General features: G+C 39.5%; 1 protein-coding gene across 2 annotated transcripts in view; it reads right to left on the minus strand.

Annotated features, from left to right (window-relative positions):
• LOC106586191 (fidgetin-like) overlaps positions 1-17,330 on the minus strand; it is a 36,696-nt gene that overhangs the window by 6,647 nt on the left and 12,719 nt on the right. The gene's annotated exons all lie outside the window — the stretch shown is intronic.

Genomic DNA, 17,330 nt, shown 5'->3' on the forward strand with positions numbered 1-17,330 from the left:
AACAGACGAGAACGTGGATTCCCCCATGACTCCCTCCCAGCCGCATGCCCAGCCGCCACACCAGACACCAGGAGCTAATTAGCAGGATGATGCAGCGCTAATTGTGTTAATTTACAAGGTTTTAGTCAAAGAGATCCATGCTATGGCTCACATGGCTGTCAGCCATCCAAGCTAATGATTAAGAAAAGCACAAGGCAAAAAGCCCTGTCAGACTAGCTGAAACTCTATTCACAGGCAATACAATCTATAAAACAAGACACTGATCTGAGAGACATAACAAGTCAGTACCATTTGAAACAGAGAAGAATACATAGTGCCTTCAGAAAGTATTCACACCCCTTGACTTTTTTCACATTTTGTTGTGTTACAGCCTGAATTTAAAATGGATTAAATTGAGATGTTTGGTCACTAGCCTACACACAATACCCCATTGTGTCAATTGAAATTCTGTTTTTCAAAATGTTTACAAATTAATACAAAATGTAAAGCTGAAATGTCTTAAGTCAGTAAGTATTCAACCCTTTTGTTATGGTAAGTTGCATGGACTCACTCTGTGTGGAATAATAGTGTTTAACATGATTTTTGAATGACTTCATCTCTGTACCCCACACATACAATTATGTGTAAGGTCTTTCAGTCGAGCAGTGAATTTCAAACACGGATTCAACCACAAAGACAAGGGAGGTTTTCCAATGACTCGCAAAGAAGGGCACCTATGGGTCAAAAATAAAAAGCAGACATTGAATATCCCTTTGAGCATAGTGAAGTTATTAATTACACTTCGGAATGGTGTATCAATACACCCAGTCACTACAAAGATACATGTGTATTTCCTAACTCAGTTGCCGGAGAGGAAGGAAACCGCTCAGGGATTTCACAATGAGGCCAATGGTGACTTTAAAACAGTTAGAGTTCAATGGCTGTTATAGGAGAAAACTGAGGATGGATCAACATTGTAGCTACTCAACAATACTAACCTAATTGACAGAGAGAAAAAAGGAAGCCTGTACAGAATAAAATATTCCAAAACATGCATCCTGTTTGCAACAAGGCACTCAAGTAACACTGCAGAAAATGTGTCAAAGCAATTCACTTTTTGTTCTGAATACAAAATGCTATTTTTGGGGCAAATCCAGTGGTGGAAAAAGTACCCAATTGTCATACTTGAGTAAAAGTATAGATACCTCAATAGAAAGTTACTCAAGTAAAAGTGGAAGTCACCCAGTAAAATACTACTTGAGTAAAAGTCTAAAAGTATTTGGTTCTAAATATGTATCAAAAGTAAAAGTAAGTCCATCAGATCAGAGGCAGTAGGGATGAACAGGGATGTTCTCTTGATAAGTGCGTGTATTGGACACTTTTTCTGTCCTGTTAAGCATTCAAAATGTAACAAGTACTTCTGGGTGTCATGGAAAATGTAGGGAGTAAAAAGTACAATATTTTGTAAAGGAATGTAGTGAAGTAAAAGTAAAAGTTGCCCAAAATATAAATTGTAAAGTAAACTACAGATACTCCAAAAAACGACTTATGAACATTTGCTCTTTCCATGACATAGACTGACCAGGGGAATCCAGGTGAAACCTATGATCCCTTATTGATGTCACTTGAGACAATTGAGAAATGGGTAGTCCATGTGTGCCATTGAAAGGGTGAACGGGCAAGACAAAATATTTAAGTGCCTTTGAACGAGGTCTGGTAGTAGGTGCCAGGCTAGAACTTATTACCATACAACTGCAACGCTGCTGGGTTTTTCACGCTCAACAGTTTCCTGTGTGTATCAAGAATGGTCCGCAACCCAAAGGACATCCAGCCGATGACACAACTTTCGGAAAGATTGGAGTGGAATGCTTTCGACACCTTGTAGAGTCCATGCCCCAATACATTGAGGCTGTTCTGATGGCAAAAGGGGGTGCAACTCAATATTAGGAAGGTGTTCCTAATATTTTGTTCATTCACTGCTGTTGGTGTTCCAGGGGACAGTTTGTACTGTAGCTGTCTTGCGAACTCAAAAAGTTACTTTCACTGATGTCAGTACCTTTAGACCTTTTGATATCTCTAGGATTACTCATCCTTTATGTTCTAGGTTATTAGTCCTCTTAGTAAAGTCCTCTTGACGCATGTGGGTGGTGAGGTAGCAATGCAAAAAAGTAAGATATTTCAAGTGGTACATTCTTTTTGCAACAACACATTCGAGTGTATAAGGGCCTCAAACAATATTCCAGCTCTGATATTAACGGCTTTTATTACATTATCAGTACACTTACAGTATAAAGTTACGGTTTTGCATAAGCAAATACATTGGATAAAATACATATTTGGGCACCAGAGACAGTCTTCAACAATTGTTGTCTATCACATTTAACATACATCATTGCAGTGGTGAAAGATACTTAAGTAAAAATACTTGAAAGTACTACTTACAGTTGAAGTCGGAAGTTTACATACCCTTAGGTTGGAGTCATTAAAACTCGTTTTTCAACCACTCCACAAATTTCTTGTTAACAAACTATAGTTTTGGCAAGTCAGTTAGGACATCTACTGTGTGCATGACACAAGTAATTTTTCCAACAATTGTTTACAGACAGATTATTTCACTTATAATTCACTGTATCACAATTCCAGTGGGTCGGAAGTTTAAATACACTAAGTTGACTGTGCCTTTAAACAGCTTGGAAAATTACAGAAAATGATGTCATGGCTTTGGAAGCTTCTGATAGGCTAATTGACATCATTTGAGTCAATTGGAGGTGTATCTGTGGATGTATCTCAAGGCCTACCTTCAAACTCGGTGCCTCTTTGCTTGACATCATGGGAAAATCCAAAGAAATCAGCCAAGATCTCAGAAAAAATGTTGTAGACCTCCACAAGTCTGGTTCATCCTTGGGAGCAATATCCAAACGCCTGAAGGTATCACGTTCATCTATACAAACAATAGTACGCAAGTATAAACACCATGGGACCACACAGCCGTCATACCGCTCAGGAAGGAGACATGTTCTGTCTCCAAGAGATGAATGTACTTTGGTGCGAAAAGTGCAAATCAATCCCAGAACAACAGCAAAGGACCTTGTGAAGATGCTGGAGGAAACGGGTACAAAAGTATCTATATCCACAGTAAAACGAGTTCTATATCGACATAACCTGAAAGGCCGCTCAGCAAGGAAGAAGCCACTGCTCCAAAACCGCCATAAAAAAGCCAGACTATGGTTTGCAACTACACATGGGCACAAAGATCATACTTTTTGGAAAAATGTCCTCTGGTCTGATGAAACAAAAATAGAACTGTTTGGCCATAATCACCATCATTATCTTTGGAGGAAAATGGGGGAGGCTTGCAAGCCGGAGAACACCATCCCGACCGTGAAACATGGGGGTGGCAGCATCATGTTGTGGGGGTGCTTTGCTGCAGGAGGGACTGGTGCACTTCACAAAACAGATGGCATGATGAGGAAGGAAAATTATGTGGATATATTGAAGCAACATCTCAAGACATCAGTCAGGAAGATAAAGCTTGGTCGCAAATGGGTCTTCCAAATGGACAATGACCCCAAGCATGCTTCCAAAGTTGTGGCAAAATGGCTTAAGGACAACAAAGTCAAGGTATTGGAGTGGCCATCACAAAGCCATGACCTCAATCCTATAGAACATTTGTGGGCAGAACTGAAAAAGTGTGCACGAGCAAGGAGGCCTACAAACCTGACTCAGTTACACCAGCTCTGTCAGGAGGAATGGGCCAGAATTCACCCAACTTATTGTGGGAAGCTTGTGGAAGGCTACCCAAAACGTTTGACCCAAGTTAAACAATTTAAAGGCAATGCTACCCAATACTAATTGAGTGTATGTAAACTTCTGACTAACTGGGAACGTGATGAAATAAATACAAGCTGAAATAAATAATTCTCCCCACTATTATTCTGACATTTCACATTCTTAAAACAAAGTGGTGATCTTAACTGACCTAAGACAGGGAATTATTATTTGGATTAAATGTCCGGAATTGTGAAAAACTGAGTTTAAATGTACTTGGCTAAGGTGTATGTAAACTTCCGACTTCAACTGTAAGTCGTTTTTTGGGGTATCTGTACTTTACTTTACAATTTATATTTTTTTCAAACTTCTACTTGTACTTCACTACATTCCTAAAGAGAATTATGGAATTTTTATTCCATACATTGTCCCTGACACCCAAAACTACTTACATTTTGAATTCTTAGCAGAACAGGAAAATGTTCTAATTCCCAGACTTATCAAGAGAACATCCCTGGTCATCCCTACTACCTCTGATCTGACGAATTCACTAAACACATGCTCCGTTTGTAAATGATGTCTAGGTGTTCGTGTGCCCCTGGCTATCTGTAAACCCCCAAAAACAAGACAATAATGAAGTCTGGTTTGCTTAATATAAGGAACTTGAAATTATTCATACTTGTACTTTTACTTTTGATACTTAAAACCTGTTGGGGCTAGAGGGCAGTATTTGCACGGCCGGATTAAAAACGTACCCGATTTAAACTGGTTACTACTCTTGCCCAGAAACGAGAATATGCATATAATTAGTAGATTTGGATAGAAAACACTCTAAAGTTTCTAAAACTGTTTGAATGGTGTCTGTGAGTATAACAGAACTCATATAGCAGGCCAAAACCTGAGAAGATTCCATACAGGAAGTGCCCTGTCTGACAATTTGTTGTCCTTCAGTTGCATCTCTATCGAAAATACAGCATCTCTGCTGTAATGTGACATTTTCTAAGGCTTACATTGGCTCTCAGAAGGCACCAGAAAGTGGAATGGGGTGTCTGCAGTCTCTGGGCGAAGTACAGCAGCTCTGTTTGTGAGTGGTCAGCCTGGGAACAGTGAGACTGAGAAGCGCGTTTATGAGAATTCTCAATTTTTTTCTTTCAGCCTTTGAATGAATACAACGTCGCCCGCTTGGAATATTATCGCTATTTTACGAGAAAAATAGCATAAAATTTGATTTTAAACAGCGTTTGACATGCTTCGAAGTACGGTAATGGAATATTTTGACATTTTTTGTCAAGAAATGCGCTCGCGCGTCACCCTTCGGATAGTGTCCTGAACGCACGAACAAAACGGAGGTATTTGAATATAAGTATGGATTATTTGGAACCAAAACAACATTTGTTGTTGATGTAGAAGTCCTGGGAGTGCATTCTGACGAAGAACAGCAAAGGTAATCCAATTTTTCTTATAGTAAATCTGAGTTTGGTGAGGGCCAAACTTGGTGGGTGTCAAATTAGCTAGCCGTGATGGCCGGGCTATCTACTCAGAATATTGCAAAATGTGCTTTCGCCGAAAAGCTATTTTAAGATCTGTCACCGCGATTGCATAAAGGAGTTCTGTATCTATAATTCTTAAAATAATTGTTATGTATTTTGTGAACGTAAATTCACCGGAAGTTTGCGGTGGGTATGCTAGTTCTGAACATCACATGCTAATGTAAAAAGCTGTTTTCTGATATAAATATGAACTTGATTGAACAAAACATGCATGTATTGTATAACATAATGTCCTAGGAGTGTCATCTGATGAAGATCATCAAAGGTTAGTGCTGCATTTAGCTGTGGTTTTGGTTTTTGTGACATATATGCTTGCTTTGAAAATGGCTGTGTGATTATTTTTGGCAGGGTACTCTCCTGACATAATCTAATGTTTTGCTTTCGCTGTAAAGCCTTTTTGAAATTGGACAATGTGGTTAGATTAACGAGAGTCTTGTCTTTAAAATGGTGTAAAATAGTCATATGTTTGAGAAATTGAAGTTATAGCATTTTTGAGGTATTTGTATTTCACGCCACGCGATTCCACTGGCTGTTGACTAGGTGGGACGCAAGTACCTAATTGGGTACTTTTTCCACCACTGTATCATTGTCAATATCACCATAGTACAAATAACTGTACATAGTGCAGAAATATATTTTTCCTTTAAATCCTCTTGCAAAGTTTTCAGATCAGATCCCTTATCATCAGTTGCTTAATGAAATGGAAAGCCAGCAAAAAAGCCAAATGATTTAAATACAGCGAGTAAGTGAACATTTACTGAACTGTGGATGAGGGCAGAGAGCCATCCCTCTCTCTGTAGAAAGGGACAGAACACTTCACTTTGAAACGTGTGTGACAAACTATAAACAAACTTGGTTCGGTTAGAAAACTGTATCATTGCCTAGCAATGACATTCAGTCAGGGAATATGAGGACACTTCAGTCAGGGAATATGAGGAAAAACATCAATCTGAACCAATAACCACATGAAATGTGATTACACACATCATGGTAGACATTAGCATGGACAACTGTGTTTTTCTAACCTTTATTTAACTAGGCAAGTCAGTTAAGAACAAATTCTTATTTACAATGACAGCCAACCAGGGAAGAGTGGGTTAACTGCCTTGTTCAGGGGCATAACGACAGATTTTTACATTGTCAGCTCGGGGATTCGATCCAGCAACCTTTCGGTTACTGGCCCAACCCTCTAACCACCAGGCTACCTGCCGCCCCTGAGCGTATCCATACAGTACGTCACAAACTGCTCGTAACACTAACTCCTAAGGAAGGGTAAGACATTCAGGGGGTCAGTAAATTAACATTCACACACATGCCACACAAACCAGGTTCATGCCTGATGTTGTTTTAGCCCATAGACATACAGTATAATTTAGATTTGCATAATGAGTTTCTACGTCCACATTACGTTAGAACACCATCCATTATCCCTTCTTTATAGAAATACAAATACAACAACCTCCACCGCTTCCTTTCTCTGTCTTGCAATTGGTATAATTATTGACTGTTCCGTTAGTGGAATGTTTTCAGACAGCCTGAGGGCTTAACGTTAAGCTCAAATTCCACTGATTAGCAACTCACAAAACTCTTTGTTTAATTTAGCAGTCTCCTCTGTTGGTCAAATTTCAAAATGGCACCCTCCAAATCTCTTTGTCCCTAATGACAGTTACATATGACGATTTTTGTGTTGAATCTGACACTCGTAATGTTAATAAAAGACATCACGAAGGACAAAGCATTGATATTGCATGATGTTTAATTTTTGCTACTGTGATCATCTCCGATGAAACAGAGACACTGACCTTTTTGAGAACTATTAATCTTGGTAGCCTTGGCCATTTTTTAAGCAAACAGGACTGGATCTCCGCTTTGTCCATCCAATTTCCCAGTGCGCAAATTGGACTGCCGCTTGCACAATTCTCTATTCATTACTGGGCTGCTGAAAGGAAGCACAGAGGTGGCAGAGCGTTTTTTATGTTCCTTTTTTGTGTGCGAGTTGTGTGTGTATATGCGTAGGTGTGTGCGTGCACGTGTGTGTGTGTGTGTGTGTGTGTGTGTGTGTGTGTGTGTGTGTGTGTGTGTGTGTGTGTGTGTGAGTGAGAGAGAGAGAGAGAGAAAGGGAGATAGGAGAATGAGAGAGAGAGGGCAATGCCTTCTAGGAGGTTCCCAAGCATAAAGAGCTGGACTCCTCTCCCTAGCTCTTTTGGGGTGGGGGAGGGTTGAGGTAACAGCTAGCTGTCGTAATTGAAACGTGGCCTAATCAGACTCATTAACATTTCCAGCAATTTGCACCACCAAAGATGCTTATTAGGTAACTGCGTTTAATAAGCCGCTCTTTAGAAAACGAACTGTAATGAGCTCTTTAAAGTCAGACTTGAGCGTGATTATGCACTGGAAGTGTTTTGCAGGGCTGAAGCAGACTGGTACATTTAGTCGTGTACAATGTCATAATTAAGCTGCACAAACTCTGCACTCCACAGCACACAATCTATAGTCACAGCTGAGGCAGTAGACACGCTGGAAAAAAAATATTTTATAATTACTGATCATTACAGCCCTGGGATTTTCATCTGTGGATGTAAACATAATTACGAGAGCTTTTGCTTTTATATTGCAAACACAGACCACTCGATATGACAAGCGTGCAAATACTGTCGACAGACATTAATTACATGTATAAATAAAAACAAGCTCATTCATATTCAAATTCACTCGAGCTATTTCGAGGGAGAGAGAATTCTAATGCAATGTGTAGCAGTGATCGGTATTGGCAACTGAAGCCCATTCATCTCACATATAAAGTTAAGAACATCTAAACTCAATTTAGTGATCCATGTGGCAGTAATTCCGACGAATCTTTAGACCACAGGGCACCATTTAACCCCTCATTTAGTAAAGATATGCCTTCCTCAGTCACTGTCTTATTCACTGGTTCAACCCATCCATTTCTCAGCCAGACTGCACTGTCAATGAATTTGACAGAGGAGAGTTTGCAATGTGCTCTGTCCGTTGCTGGTGCGGAGCATTTTCTGCTATCTGATGATTCAAATGAACCATACACTCATAACAACTAATAAACCTTTCAGGATTCAAAAGTGCAACAAACTGACTTTGTCACCTTACCTCCAGGGTATGGTGATCTAATTAAATGTTCAAACCACAATTAATCAAGTAATTACCTTTGAATATGGTCAGAGACAGCAGTCAACATCATAATGGTGTTGTGGTTAATTGTGGTTACTTTCACACCGATTAAGAGAACGGAAGCTAGTTAACAGATTCCAGACGATTCCAAGGCAATCAGGATATGAGTGTAAATCTACAGTGCACTTATCATTATTACATTAATGTAGTTGGCCTGTCAATCAAACAGTCAATTTCCTGTGACAAGGCCACTCTTTGTAATCACAGTAATATTCATGATGCTATTCTCAGAGACACAGAGGCAGCCCGCTGTCACAGAGCTGTAATCATTTCAATCTAGTAAACACAGATTATTCCTTTCAAAGCAGTCTGCTCCTTCAGTGATACAATGTGCCTGTTCCCTTTCCCTGGAAGCGAAAGCACTCTTACCTCCGACAATATATCCCTGAGGGAATAGAGGCGAATGTCTCACTGTGGCATTTACCCAGCGCACGTGGGCCTGCTACACTTTACAGTAAATACAAACAGGTTTCCAAGTCTCCAAATATACTTCAGTTGTATCCAACTTGTATCCAACTGCTTTTATTTATACCCGGGCCGCCATCAGGTACAGGTGCATAATTCCAGCGGATTGCGTTAGATGGACGACATAGGGACTTGTTTACAATGCTTCAGGATAAGAAAACATCTATTCTACATGTGATATTACATCAGTTCTACTAAACAAATTGTCATTGTCTGTGGTTTAATTGAAATGGGTTACAAACAATAATAGCACCTTGGTTATTTAAGAGAGTTGATATAGCCAACAATGAATTGTATACCTTTTATATCAGGTGGAGACGGGAGAATGAAGTCATAAACTCAGACACGGCACGTGAGAAATAGAAATGTCTAGGCTTGAATCTCTCTTCAAAACAACAGATCCAGTCAGTTTTTTTCCACTGACATTAATAGAGGAAGAAAAAGCCTTTCACCTCCTGCTTGGTCATTTATCAGATAAAATGTGCTAATTATTTAGCCAACAACCAAGACACAATGCATATTAAATTGTAGTAACTATAAATCATTACAAACCGTATGTTCTGATATTAAGAGGCCGGTAAGTACAATGGATGCATCATGTTTCAAGATCACATGACAGTAGGAGTGTAATGACTATCCATTATCTTATAATGGTTGCAATAATCATTTTCAAGTGACTTATTTCAAGGTTGGTCTAGTAGAGGCTTGGGACAAAGAGGCTCCATAATTACTATCTAAAGGTCTTTACCAGATTTTAAGTCCCAAAGTGAGTCATTTTTCACAGCAAATGTGGAACATGAAAGACATACTGTACATGTAAATTCAACTGACACGATCACTTATTGAAAATAGAAATAAAATAAAACCCGATCAATGCAGATCAATGAAAACCAGCAAACTGAGACTCCCAACCAACAAAGGGCAGTTTTAAGATCTAACGGAAAACCACGCGGGCGCGTGCACGCACACACACACATGCACACGTACACAGTCCTTTTGGCTTGACTGAAAACTATAGCCACATCATAATAATTGAAACGGCTTCATGTCAAAATGTTCCATTTTCTGCAGCCTGACTTGGGGCGGTTCTTAAAAGTATCATGAGCACAAAGCAGCCTAATCCTGTGGGTAGAGACAACAGACACTACTAGATGTCTGGGAGCGCTCCCTCCCTCCCTCCATCACTCTCTCTCTCCCTCTCCCTCTCTCCCTCTCCCTCTCTCTCTCTCTCTCCCTCTCCCTCTCTCTCTCTCTCTCGGACAAAACAAGGAAACACATGCGTGTATTGCGCCAATCTCCATCTCTATTCAACTCTTCTACCGTTGCATTCTCATTGGCCGATGATTGTCTTCTTTTTTATTTATTTTTATTTGCACAAAGCTTCTTATTTCTACACTTTATATGTATGTCCATAAAGTACTGCACACATTTCGACCTCAACATCAAACGCTATACAGAAATGCTGAAGCACAGCAATGAATCATCATCATTATGCAAATCCCTACACATAATACCTCTTGTCCTGTTTTATCCGCCTGTGTAGATTGTTATAATAATTCATTTGAGGGAAACTTGCACAGGGGTCCATATGATTCTCTCCACAATGGCAACAGAGTATGCCATTAAATTAGACAATATTGTAAAGCCATTTAAATGAACAAGTAAAAAGCATGTCTTAGATTTTACTGAAAGTTTTAACACATCAAAACTAGAACATCAAGCAATCTCCTCTGAACATTGCAGGGCAGAACCCAACCATACGCTTGTTGTCGCGTCATGACTGAACTATGAAACTAGCGTGGACTCTCAAACTCACAGATCCAGTCGATACGTTTAATAAACACCCATATCAACACATTTTCATATTGTCAAAAAAGGTTTACTCCTCATTCCCAAGATAAGAATACTTTCTTCACATATACCGCAGTTCTATCGTTATATAACATGTTCAGTTTACATTTATACTGAGCCATTGATATATTTGTGTCCCTGACTGAATAAGAAAACAACTTGAGCAACTCTCTATCCTTGGATACTATTGGGGATTCTCAGGAGAAACTTATCTTGGCTGACATCTGAACTACAGAGAGTATAATAATAACATATTGATCTGTCATTTGTAAACAAACTCACCGGAGCTTAGAGGCATCAAATGGGTTGTTCCAATGTATGTGAGCAGAGGATGGTTCAATGTGCCAAATGTGAACAGCACTTCTACTTTGAATTATGCAATGACGATTAGTTTCATTTTATAGGCTTTTGAAAGAAACAAGTGTCTTGTATTTGCCATTTTCTGATTAACCGTAATACAAAATCATGGGGTTGAGAGTGTTTCTGAGCCGTCATTGTTCTGTCCAAGCGACGCTCATTAAACCATGACTATTGAGGCCGAGAGACACGCAAGGCAACCTATTCGATTACAAGTCTTAAGTACAGTTAAATCCTCAGACATGCAAATCAACAGCCCTCAACACAGAAACTGAGAACAATCCAATGTTCTTGTATGGAAAATAATACAATTAGGCTTACAGTATGACACAATTCAAATGGCGAAGCTGAAGAATTATAGAATACTAGTTATTGTTTCAAATGTGCTCTGCTTAACCGTAGAGAACATTAAAAAAATGTAAGCAGGGGTTTTGCAAGTCTCCGCAAACTCTGTTCAAGGATGGGTACTCCATCCCTCCCAAGGGATCTCTTACACACTTCAAAGGAGAGGAGCTGAGGACGGCGACCTTGCTACACTAAGGCTCATTGACCAAAATCCACACTCTTCCCCGACGTCCCCATTCCCATTCCCAAAAGTCCTATCCCCATAAGGATGTCTTCAATAAAGAGAAAAAAACGAGGAGGAAGAAAGTATTCTGGGTGTTTAACACATTTATCACTTATCAGATTTTTTACTGCATCTCAGCGGTTTAATGACACGAGGAGCCAGTCAGTTGATTCACAAACCAATAGGCCGGCCCCATTGGAAATGAACAGATTTCCTTGTTCACTGGTCCGATTCACTACTGTGATTACTTCACACTTCCACCCACTAGACTTTACAACGGACTAAAACTGTTAATAATCTGATTCCTGCCAGCGCAATGTTGATGTAAAACACCAATCTGCAGGAAAGAGGGTATGGATTTTTGTTTACAAGGCGCTGGGTCCACAATGATAGGTTTGACCACCACCATCCACAGGCATCGCACTGCTCTGTTTCAAGGCTCCTGACTAACTCTACAGTAAGCCTAGGAAGACAGGTAATGGAAATGGGCCAGAATGGTAGCAGCATACGGTCTTGGCAGACTAACACATTTCTAATCTACTTGTGCTATTCAAACAGTCAACTTTAAAAAAAAATAATAATGCAGCTATCTACACAAAATACTCTGTAATGTCAAAGTGGAAGAACAATTGTAACGCGTAAAACATTTATGAAATATAAAACACTAATATATCTTGATTAGATAGGTATTCAGCCCCCTGTGCAACATGTTAGAGTCTTTCTGGGTAAGTCTCTAAGAGCTTTCTACACCTGGACTGTGCAACATTTGACCATTATTCTTTTCAAAATTCATCAAGCTCTGTCAAATTGGTTGTTGATCATTGCTAGACAACCATTTTCATGTCTTGCCATAGATTTTCAAGCAGATTTAAGTCAAAACTGTAACTCGGCCACTCAAGAACATTCACTGTCTTCTTGGTAAGCAACTCCAGTGTAGATTAGGCCTTGAGTTTTAGGTTATTGTTCTGCTGAAAGGTGAATTCATCTCCCAGTGTCTGGTGGAAAGTAGACTGAATCAGGTTTTCCTCTAATATTTTGCCTGTGCTTAGCTCTATTCCATTTATTTTTTATCCCGAAAAACTCCCCAGTCCTTAACGATTTCAAGCATACCCATAACATGATACAGCCACCACTATGCTTGAAAATATGGAGAATGGTACTCAATAATGTATTGGATTGGATTTGCCCCAAACATAACACTTTGTATTCAGGACAAAAAGTGAATTGCTTTTTTACAGTATTACTTTAGTGCATTGTTGCAAACAGGATGCATGTTTTGAATATCTTAATTCTGTACAGGCTTCCTTCTATTTATTCTGTCATTTAGGTTAGTATTGTGGAGTAACTTCAATGTCGTTGATCCATCCTCATTTTTCTCCTATCACATCCATTAAACTCTGTAACTATTTTAAAGTCACCATTGGCCTCATGGTGAAATCCCTGAGCTGTTTCATTCCTTTCCGGCAACTGAGTTAGGAAGGACACTTGCATCCAAAGTGTAATTAATAACTTCACCATGCTCAAAGGGATATTCAATGTCTGCTTTTTTTTACCCATCTACCAATAGGTGCCCTTCTTTGAGAGGCCTTGGAAAACCTCCCTGGCCTATGTGGTTGAATCTGTGTTTGTAATTCACTGCTCGACTGTGGGGTAGAGAGAGGAGGTAGTCATTCAGAAATCATCTTAAACATTAGTATTGCACACAGAGTGAGTCGATGGAACTTATTATGTGACTTGTTAAGCAGATTTGACTCCTGAACTTATTTAGGCTTGCCATAACAAATGGGTTGAATACTTATTGACTCAAGACATTTCAGCTTTTCATTCTTAATGAATTTGTAAGAAATTCGAAAAACATGATTGCACTTTGACATTTTGGGGTATTGGGTGTCGGCCAGTGACAAGAAATCCAAATTGTATCCATTTTAAATTCAGACTGTAACACAACAAAATGTAGAAAAAGTCAAAGGGTGTGAATACTTTCTGAAGGCTATGGTGACAGACATTTCAGCAGTGGATGTCTAAATTTCAGGACGTCTCCTCACTCTAGGGCCAGTCTGGGGTGTGCTCTTTCTCTGCTAGGTGCTCTGCAAACACAAACACACTTTAAAGACTAAAGTAACAACCCCTGGTCAGCATCTCCCTTTCTCTCCGCTGCACAACTCCATCCACACTGTGTGTAACTCACCTTTCCTCTACTAGGGGAATACCTTTTCTGTTTTCTTGCAGTGAACTCAGCTCTTCCGTAAGGAAAAGGCATCCACGTAGTTTAATAACGCTGGAATAGATCCACAGTTCACTTGTAAGGGGGAATTACTTCTATCAAACTCATGCAGAAATGACAGAAAGTACATCTATCAAGAGGCCTTTGAACAGACATTGATAGAGACGGGCCAGCAATAAAAGTAACAATAAAATGGTTGTCTTTTACACAAAAGAAGACAAGGCTATTGTTTTATTCAATTACCTCCTATCTATAGAACAATTACAGTTTTCAATAGAAGACTAATTGAAACTATTTGATTAAACGAACCAAGAAAGGAACTTTGTCTGTCACCGTAACTAACTTTCCCTGAAGCATTCTACTGCATGGTCACTATCGACTGCCGATGTGGAGGAAGGTCATTTCTCCAACACAAGCCAGACAAAAGGTGAAATGAGACAACTGAAGCAATCTTAGGTCAATATGAAATAGAAATCTCTCAGCTATACTGTAATAAAGTTACTGAAGTGAAGTAGGGAAACTATAAAGGGGAACTTTTACAAGGAGAGAGCTGTCTGGGAGATTGGATCGCCCACCGGCACACACTGCCCAGTAAGTGCTCTGTGGCGAGGGCAGTACAGTTACACTTCCATAGAATCTGATTACTACGTGTACTATGTATCACTCAGTTCACTTTTTTTTATTTTTTTTACCTCCTATCATTTACGTAATTTTCAATCTGCTCTGTTGTTTTGTTGTGGATATAGTTAAAGTCCTACAGCCGAGAAAATATATCACGGCTATTCAGTGGAGAGACAAATAAAGTTTCTAACAAAGCTAGTCAGAAGTTTGATGGAGAAAACATCATAGCCTCAGTAAATCTTGGCAGTCCCATTGTGCTGGATGGTCCTTAGGACCCCCTGATTCAGACAGATCTATTTATCTGTGTATGAGTTCTCACTGCCTGGATTCAGTTGTCATCTCAGTATTGATTGGCAACCGAGACAAAATACATCTCTAAACTAATGCAATTGAGAAGACAAAAGCTGAGTTGAGCAAAGGGGAGACAACAAGCAGCTTGCAAACTAACAAACATGCGGTGATAAGCAGTATAAACACATTTGACTTTAACGGGCACACTGTGTGCCTCCCTCGAACTAAACGTCGGGCCAAAAATGAATGATGCACTTCAGGGCTGTTCATCTTCCATGACTTCTCAATCACTAGAACGCTACATTAATCAAGTGGCCAATCAATACAAATTGGGGTGTTTTTTGCCAAAAGCTTTCTGCAAAATCTCAAGAGAATCCAGAATATTGTAGAATTTATAGTTTTATCTCAGGAAAGAATCTGGGATAATTTAAACCATGGAACTGGGATCTCTGCCCACTGGGCACAGATGTTTTTTCAACGTCAAGTTTTGATTTACATTTGGGTAAGTTGTCAACCAACGTGAATTCAACGTGGAATCAACAACAAAGAAATCACCATATCATTGCATATAGGTTAAAAGTTGATTGAAAAAAAGACGAAATGCCCTTTAAGTTGATGTTTTTTTGCAAATCCAATCAGTTTCCCACGTTAATTCAACGTTATCACATTGATTTCTGGGTCGAAATGACGTGGAAACAACGTTGATTCAACCTGTTTTTGCCCAGTGGGTGAGTTACTGTAACAGGAACCAGAGGGGCATCAGCACACTAGCGTAGTACACATTTACAATAAGCTTCACTGGTTAACATTGGTCATTGGTCAGCCTAATGGGCAGAAATGGAGGCCATTGGCAGTAAACTGCTGATTGGGTTGCTGGTGGTGGCTGATGGCTGATGGTGGCTGGAGCATTGACATGGTGTCTAGTGAGGTCCAGTGCAAACCAGTGTGGGCGGTGCTGATGACAGGGAGGGGGCGGCCCGCTAAGAGGACAGTGATTTTGAGGAAATGAGCCAAGAAGCCCAGTAGAATGAATTATTACAAAACATTCCTTTACAAATTGTGAAATGACTGAGGTGAAAGTTCATTTCTGACGTCCCTGCATTTGGTCTTAAAACAGATACGGTAAAGGGAATGATGGTCATCGATGATAATTAAAAGACAAAGCAGTTCTAAAACAGATGTCTTTCTAATGTCTAATTTATCCTTAACCCATTAGATATATATTGTTCCACCACACCAGAATGACCTGTTCTGATTACTACTTAAAGCGCAATACAAAGCGCAACAAAGAACAACGATATTCCATTAAGTAGACGCTGATGTACAATTTTTTACGCAGTTTAAATAACGATTGAATCAGAATGTGCTGCATTTGCATGTTCTGCTTTCTCCCAATTAAAATCGAATTAATTAGACACAATTCTATTAAGAAACAAATCCCAATCAATATACACAACCTAAGGTCACCCACCCATTGCTCAAATGTGAATTGTCTCTTTGCATTGTGTGGAACTAAAAATAGCACAATATCAGTCTTTGGGCTTAAAATAAATAGGTTGGCATGGGTATGCTCTAAGGTGCAGGATCTCATCAGAGCTGATGGATTTTTTCCACCGGCAGACACAGACAGTAACATCAGATGCTTCGCTCATACAGTAAAGACACATGGCTCCAAGTCTAAGTGAGCCTAAGCCATCATGTGGTGCAATCATATTTTAAGAATGATCAAAGGCAGAAAAAGTTCATGCAAAAGACAATGCTGTGCAGGTCCATTTATGTTGGTTGCAACAGATGTCTCCTCATTAATTAATGGTGATTAATTCCAAACCATAATATTAAGCTGACCAGTAAAACAGCACTAGAAGTTTACCTTATTGTAAATAAGTTATTTGAGAGAGTTTTGACAATATTGGAACAGTTCACTGCTGTTTGATTTGATTTTGCCACAAATACAAATTGTGATAGCAAAATTGAAGCTTGCTAGTTACTCTTTCTACAATGATTTTTGTGAGAATGGTAGTGGGCAATGAGGTTGTATTCATGGGGAAATTATGGGGTTTCATGAGCCATTGTTTAAACTCTGTGCTCCTACATATTACCGTCCTACGGTGGTGTATTGTTAGTACTGTTGCTTAGTAACTGAACAGTGATTTGCGGCAGGATCTTCATGAAACATTTGATCACCTTTCTTTCATGGAAATGTGGGTGGACGTGTTTTAATAAAGCGATAATGCACTGGGGGCCATGATACAGTATATTGTTAATGTTACTCAGTGTCTAACAACGCCCCGTAGCAATACCCATTTTCATGAGATACCATGGCCTCTCGGGCCTTATTGCTTTATCAAGAAGATTTATGTCCACTACCCCATTCCGTATTTACCATCATCCCTGACCCAGCACTCACTGGGCTATAAACAGTCTTAAAAGCCCATCTTCTGTTGTTCAGACT

This window comes from Salmo salar, chromosome ssa25 (assembly GCF_905237065.1).
Source record: "Salmo salar chromosome ssa25, Ssal_v3.1, whole genome shotgun sequence".
Classification (NCBI taxonomy): domain Eukaryota; kingdom Metazoa; phylum Chordata; class Actinopteri; order Salmoniformes; family Salmonidae; genus Salmo; species Salmo salar.